This window comes from Aplysia californica, unplaced genomic scaffold (genome assembly GCF_000002075.1).
Source record: "Aplysia californica isolate F4 #8 unplaced genomic scaffold, AplCal3.0 scaffold01654, whole genome shotgun sequence".
Lineage (NCBI taxonomy): Eukaryota > Metazoa > Mollusca > Gastropoda > Aplysiida > Aplysiidae > Aplysia > Aplysia californica.
This window is the reverse complement of record NW_004798924.1, coordinates 22,819-30,704: the sequence shown is the minus strand read 5'-3', so window position 1 is coordinate 30,704 and position 7,886 is coordinate 22,819. Positions and strand designations below refer to the sequence as shown.

The 7,886-nt window shown below is 34.9% G+C and overlaps 1 long non-coding RNA gene across 1 annotated transcript; it reads right to left on the bottom strand.

The window, feature by feature from the left end:
• Positions 1–2,600: 2,600 nt before the first annotated feature.
• LOC118479061 lies at positions 2,601–4,986 on the bottom strand. Its single transcript, XR_004859454.1, has 2 exons — positions 3,514–4,986; positions 2,601–2,752 (listed from the first exon to the last, which is right to left on the bottom strand). It is a non-coding gene; the product is annotated as an uncharacterized LOC118479061 (long non-coding RNA).
• Positions 4,987–7,886: the final 2,900 nt, after the last annotated feature.

The following is a 7,886-nucleotide window of genomic DNA, read 5'->3' as shown; positions in this document are numbered from 1 at the left end:
TGGTTTGTCCGTGTAATACTTGTATATGTGAGTGGTTTGTCCGTGTAATACTTGTATATGTGTGTGTGGTTTGTCCGTGTAATACTTGTATATGTGAGTGGTTTGTCCGTGTAATACTTGTATATGTGAGTGGTTTGTCCGTGTAGTACTCGTATATGTGTGTGATTTGTCCGTGTAATACTTGTACTTGTGTGATGTTGACTGTCACTGATGGAGGAAGGCGAGATCTTTTTTTTTACTTCTTTTTGTCTGTTCTAGTTTACTTGTAGCTTGTAGCCTGCTATTTCTTTCCTTTCCTTTTACATTTTACTTTATACCGGTTATCCAATTCATGTTTGCAATAAAAATTTTAAAAACCAACTCCCATTCAGTTGTCTATACTAGAAAATGTTTAGGTTATTTTGTTTTTATAATCTTTTGTTGTGTTCAGTCTAGATCTAGATTTAGATATACTAGAAAATGTTTTTTTTCCCCCTGAATTTCTGTTGTTGTGTTCAGTTTATACTAGAAAATGTTTTTTCCTGCTCGATTTCAGTTCAAAATGTGTCCACTTTTTTCTATCTCTCTGAGGGAGACATCTGTGTGCTGTAGTCACCCTTTCTTTCATTGAGTGGAACCCACATTGTGCTGAAAAGAGGTGTAAAACCCAAAATCCAATTGTCTAAAGTAAAATCGGGAAGTAGATGTGCATGTTGCAGGCCTTCCTGATGTCATGTTTCCTTTTTCTTCCTCTCAACGCTGGGAAGTTCTTCCAAGGAGAGGAGGTCTACAATTTGCAACGCTTTGTATGGGAATGTTATACATACATGTACCTTTACTTTGTATGGGAATGTTATACATACATAAAATGTACCTATACTTTGTATGGGAATGTTTTACATGTATAAAATGTAGGCCTACCTATACTTTGTATGGGAATGTTATACATACATAAAATGTACCTATACTTTGTATGGGAATGTTATACATACATAAAATGTACCTATACTTTGTATGGGAATGTTTTACATGTATAAAATGTACCTATAATTTGTATGTGAATGGTATATAAATGTACCTATACTTTGTATGTGAATGTTTTACAATTGTAGATCTAGATCTACCTATAACTTGTCTTGTATCATTCTTTGCTTTTTTAATTTTTAAAAATTAGTTTGTTACTTTTTTTACTCATGTATACCATTCTTTATGTTTCATAATTATGTAATACATGTTATATAATACTATATTATTATTATATATATATAACCTGTTGCGTACTGGCGACAAGCTTTGTTCTTGATACTTGATGTTCTGTTCTGTTCGTGGCTACGCTTCATTAAAACAAACAGTTCTCACCCGGCCTTTTTGTTTGTTCTCTGTTTGTGTTGGTGGGGTAGGTGGTTGGAGGGCGCCACTGGGTGGTCCTACTTCTTGACTTTCCCTCTGTTGTTTCTGTCTGTGTGGGTGGTTGGAGGGTGTCGCTGGTCGGTCCTACTTCTTTACTTTCCCTCTGTTGTTTCTGACACCCCGGGGCAGTGCCACTGACTGTAGTGACCCCCCGGGGCAGTGCCACTGACTGTAGTGACCCCCCGGGCAGTGCCACTGACTGTAGTGTCTTTAGGCCTTTCCCAAAGGGGGGACATTTCTCGTTCAAGCACAGTAGAATTGTACATGGGCTCACTCATGTCATGCTCATAACTGCGCCTGATCTACAACAGGGAACTGCTGCTTTTTCTTTCCTGATCCTTACTATTTTCATTTTCCTCTACTTCTTTTGTATGTTTGTCACTCTCTTGTGACCCGCTATTTTGGGGTGCCTTGATAGTCGAAGCAGACTTTGTCAACTTTGTGCTGTTGAGGCTAGAGAGGTGAGCAGAGTAAGCCTGATTCCCTGTAAAGACTTCTCTGTTGACACCCACCCCTTGGCGCTCATATGACCTTATGCAGTTGCGAGCGCCGTAAAACCCTCTATCATAAAGAAATATGACTGTGTGGGTGTTTGGAGGGTGTCACTGCAGGTAGGTCCTACTTCTTGACTTTCCCTCTGTTGTTTCTGTCTGTGTGGGTGGTTGGAGGGTGTCACTGGTAGGTCCTACTTCTTGACCTTCCCTCTGTTGTTTCTGTCTGTCTGTGTGGGCGGTTGGAGGGTGTCACTAGTAGGTCCTACTTCTTTACTTTCCCTCTGTTGTGTGTGTCTGTGTGGGTGGTTGGAGGGTGTCACTGGTAGGTCCTACTTCTTGACCTTCCCTCTGTTGTTTCTGTCTGTCTGTGTGGGCGGTTGGAGGGTGTCACTAGTAGGTCCTACTTCTTTACTTTCCCTCTGTTGTGTGTGTCTGTGTGGGTGGTTGGAGGGTGTCACTGGTAGGTCCTACTTCTTTACTTTCCCCTCTGTTGTTTCTGTCTGTGTGGGTGGTTGGAGGGTGTCACTGGTAGGCCCTACTTCTTTACTTTGTCTGTCTGTGTGGGTGGTTGGAGGGCGCCACTGGTAGGTCCTGTTTCTTTACTTTCCCTCTGTTGTTTCTGTCTGTGTGTCTTACTTTTTCCCAGCACTAATAAATGACCATTATTGTGTCAATGTGCTTCCCTTTAGTCAAACAAACAAACAAACAATGTTTCTGTACATTACTATAAAGTAACCTCTTTATTCCTCGCAACTTGTATGACCTATTGTGTCTCAGATGGCGGAAACGTTTTTCGGAAAATTAAAAAAAAAGAGCTTGGGTTGTCCCTGAGCGGTGGTTCTTGTCTTTGTGTTCATTTGTCGATGTTTCTGTTGGAGAGATTAGTTATTACAATTGATTAATTGTTTCATCTTGGAGACTTCCTTGTACCGAGCGACAATAGATTAATTGTTTCCACGAGCTTCCCTTTCCTCCAACAAACACACAGCACTCATCGCAGGGCAAACAATAACGCCTCACCAAAGACCTTACTAGTATAAAACCTCCTTGCACGCCACCAAAGACCTTATTGTATAACCCACGGCTTACTAGAATAATCAGGCCTCCCCAGCGGGCGCGTAGTCTGAAAATGTGGAGGCGAGTTTAAAACGAGGTCACTGCAGTAGCCTACGCGAGACAATAGGACGGCAGCGCAATCAGATCACCGAAAGGAAAATCAAATAAGACTGTGCTTATTGTACAAACAAATATTATCTAGATTGGATTTATGATAACTAGATTTCTAGATCTAGACTGTAGTTCTTGTCTCATTTCTCTTTCTAGGTGCGGTAAAAGAGCTTCACTTCCCATTGGCAAAGGGCACAGGAAATAATGAGAGAAAGAAGAAGAATAAAAATAGCATTTTATAGCACATATCCATGGAAAACACAATTCAGGCTCTATGTGCTAAAAAATATACTCATTCATTATGCAAGCAAAGAATAATTTATAGGCCTAACAGCAGAAACATTGCCAAATATGGGTAATACACACCTAAAAATGTAAGCATGTATACACACATATAGACATGATAGACACTATGCGTTCACAAATATAGCAGTGTAAATATTATGAAAAAGGTTTAACTTACAACATTGTTTATGAAGACAGCTTTAGGACTTTCTGTTTAGGTTCTTTCTCAGATGGTGGATATCCAATCTTGCAGAAATTGTTTAGCAAAATATTGCTCATGACAAAGCAGTTGTGCTGTCTCATCTCAAAACCACAATACTGTGAGATGGCCATAAATATTTCACTCAAAGAGTTTCTGCATAGCCTACCTTGTCACACACTGGCTCCTATAAATGAACACAATGAATCAAAAGAAACCATGTCTTTTTGTGAATATTCTTCGAACTGGTCACTTTCAACTGATCTGACTGAATAACTAGCCTAGATCTAGATCTAGCTCTAGGCCTACATGTTATTTTTGCTAAGGGCACTGGTGTGGGAATTAAACTTTTGGGCAAGTTAAAAAACAACGATGGAGGGTTTCTTGGTCTTAACCTTCCTTTGACAGAAATAGCTTCAAATCCATCTCTGGAAAATGTTTAATAGACTACAAACAACAGTATTTGCAGTATCGGGTATATTGTCGCGAGGGATTGCTTTTATCCAACGTTCTCTCTCATCTTTATCTTAGATCTAATGTAGATCTATATTCTAGATCTAGATATCTAGATCTAGATCTAGATCTAATCTAAAAACGGTAACCTTGTCAGTAAAGTCATAATTTAACCTGCACCCAGTAACACAACATTTTCTGCCCATTTCCAACAAGTCTGTACAATGTACATTATTCCATTAGAAAGCACTGAAATTGATAGATCTAATCCAAATGAACTACTCTCGGCCTATCCTCATGTCACACACACGTTTCACATCACAAAGCAAGGCGGCGGACATTTTGAAAACTTTGTTTACTTCCGTCCCTGTTCTTCTCACCTCCCCTGACCTAATACATTTCAGAAATGTTTTTCAAGTAAAAAAAACAACAATTGTAATTCAAATGAAGAACATTTTCAAAAATGGAGAAATGTAAAGTGTACATTGGAAGCTATTTGGTATTAAAGAAAGGATAGATCTATTTCTTTATTTCTGCCAGGGAATTTGTTAAATGCTATTTATAGGAATGGGATGTCAATCGACTGTTTAATGTGACTCCCACGTTCTGACCTAGTTATGCGTCGCCTCCACATTTTCAGACTACGGTCGCGCTGAGGAGGCCTGATTATTCTAGTAAGCCGTGGTATAACCTAAATAGCGCCTCACCAAAGACCTTACTGTATAACCTCTATAGCGCCTCACCAAAGACCTTACTGCATAACCTCTATAGCGCCTCACCAAAGACCTTACTGCATAACCTCCTTGCACGCCGCCAAAGACCTTACTGCATAACCTCCTTGCACGCCGCCAACTTCACTTGTGTCGTGAGCCAAAAACACTGTCGTCGCACACAGTGACAAAGGAGGTTCACTAATGACTAATGACTAAATACTAGGCCCCCTAATGACTAATTAACCAATGACTAATGGCCTCCCCTCAAAGTAAGAGTCAGACGACCCCCTAGATGTACACTATAGGTTTACAAGGGGGTAATAGCTTTACGGACGACTCCCATCACCACCCACTTAGTCCTTGACCTTGACCTTGACCTTTACCAAAGATTTCCCCCCACTCGACGTCTACCGATCCAAGAGGAAGGGAAAATAAAGACAAGTCAAGTCAAGGGTCAAGTCAAGTCAAGTCAAGTCAAGTCAAGTCAAGTCACGTAAGTCAAGTAAATCAAGTAAAATAAAGTCAAGTAAGTCAAATCAAGTCAACAATCTATACTAGAAAATGTTGTTTTGTTGTTGTTTTTTTGTGTTCAGTCTATACTAGGAAATTGTTTTTCTAAATTGTTGCTGTTGCGTTCAGTCTATACTTTTAAACATTTTTGCTGTTGCGTTCAGTCTATACTTTTTAACATTTTTGCTGTTGCGTTCAGTCTATACTTTTTAACATTTTTGCTGTTGCGTTCAGTCTATACTATAAAAAGTTTTTGAATTCTAAATTTTTTTTGTTTTGTTCAGTCCATACTAGAAAATGTAAAAAAAAAAGTTTCTGAAATGTTGTTGCTGTGTTCAGTCTACACTAGAAGCGTTTTTCTTTTTCTTACTTTTTGTTTTTTTGTTTTCATTCTATATTAGAGAATGTTAAAAGGTTTTTTTTCAGAATTTTTGTTGTTGTGTTCAGTCTATACTAGATCTAGACAATTTTTTACACTTTTGTTGTTGTGTTCAGTTTTTACTAGATTAGAAAATGTTTTTTTCAGATATTTTGTTTCAATACTTTTGTTGTTGTGTTAAGTTTATACTAGATAATGTGTTTTTTCTGACTTTTTGTTGTTTTCTTTAGTCTCTACTAGAATTTATTATTTTAAAAAAAATTAATGTTGCCATATTCAGTCTATACTGGAAAATGTTGTTTTTTTTCCTGTGTTGTTGTGTTCAGTCTATAGAAAATGTAAGTTTTTTCAGAATTTTTGTTTTTGTGTTCAGTTTATACTAGAATTAAATTTAAGAAAATTTTTAATGCATTTTTGTTGTTGTATTCAGTCTATACTAGATCTAGAAATTTTTTTCTTTTTTTTACATTTTGTTGTTGTGTTCAGTTTTTACTAGAGAATGTTTTAATGTTTTTCTTTTCTGAATGTTTGTTGTTGTGTTCAGTCTATACTAGAGAATGTTTTAATGTTTTTCTTTTCTGAATGTTTGTTGTTGTGTTCAGTCTATACTAGAGAATGTTTTAATGTTTTTCTTTTCTGAATGTTTGTTGTTGTGTTCAGTCTATACTAGAGAATGTTTTAATGTTTTTCTTTTCTGAATGTTTGTTGTTGTGTTCAGTCTATACTAGAGAATGTTTTAATGTTTTTCTTTTCTGAATGTTTGTTGTTGTGTTCAGTCTATACTAGAGAATGTTTTAATGTTTTTCTTTTCTGAATGTTTGTTGTTGTGTTCAGTCTATACTAGAGAATGTTTTAATGTTTTTCTTTTCTGAATGTTTGTTGTTGTGTTCAGTCTATACTAGAGAATGTTTTAATGTTTTTCTTTTCTGAATGTTTGTTGTTGTGTTCAGTCTATACTAGAGAATGTTTTAATGTTTTTCTTTTCTGAATGTTTGTTGTTGTGTTCAGTCTATACTAGAGAATGTTTTAATGTTTTTCTTTTCTGAATGTTTGTTGTTGTGTTCAGTCTATACTAGAGAATGTTTTAATGTTTTTCTTTTCTGAATGTTTGTTGTTGTGTTCTCTATACTAGAGAATGTGTTTTTCTTTTACAATTTGTTGTTGTGTTTAGATTTTGCAAGAACATTTTTTTCCAGAATTTTTTTTTTTTTCAGTCTATCTACATTTTAAAAAAAATTTTGTTGTTGTGTTCAGTTTATACTAGAAAATCTATGCTTTTTTCTTAATTTTGTTTTGTTGTGCTCAGTCTTTACTAGAAAATGTTTTTTTTAAAGAATGTTTTTTTTTTTGGTTTTTCGTCTATACTAGAGAATGTTTAATTTTTTGTAAAAATCTGAATTTTTGTTGTTGTGTTCAGTCTATAGCCTACTACAAAAGTATTTTGTTGTGTTCAGTCTATACTAGTACTAGAAATGTATTTTTTTTCTATATTTTTATTGTTTTGTTCAGTTTATACAACAAAATGTTTTTTTTCTGATTTTTTGTTGTTGTGTCTACACAAGAAATTATTATTAAATTTTTGTTTTATTTTATTTTAATGATTTTTTGTTGTTGTTTTCAGTCTATACTAGAATCTAGATTCTAGAATTGTTTTTAAATAAAAAAATTGTGCTCAGTCTATACTAGAATCTAGATTCTAGAATTGTTTTTAAATAAAAAATTTGTGCTCAGTCTATACTAGAATCTAGATTCTAGAATTGTTTTTAAATAAAAAAAATTGTGCTCAGTCTATACTAGAATCTAGATTCTAGAATTGTTTTTAAATAAAAAATTTGTGCTCAGTCTATACTAGAATCTAGATTCTAGAATTGTTTTTAAATTAAAAATTTGTGCTCAGTCTATACTAGAATCTAGATTCTAGAATTGTTTTTAAATAAAAAATTTGTGCTCAGTCTATACTAGAATCTAGATTCTAGAATTGTTTTTAAATATAAAATTTGTGCTCAGTCTATACTAGAATCTAGATTCTAGAATTGTTTTTAAATAAAAAAAAATTGTGCTCAGTCTATACTAGAATTTAGATTCTAGAATTGTTTTTAAATTTAAAAAATTGTGCTCAGTCTATACTAGAAAAAAACATTTTTTTCTACTGAATTGCTGTTGTTTGTTCAGTTTCTACTAGAAAATGTTTTGTAAAAAAAAAAAATTGTTGTTGTGTTCAGTTTCTACTAGAAAATGTTGTTTTTTTTACAGAATTTCTGTTGTTGTGCTCAGTCTATACTAGAACATATTAAAAA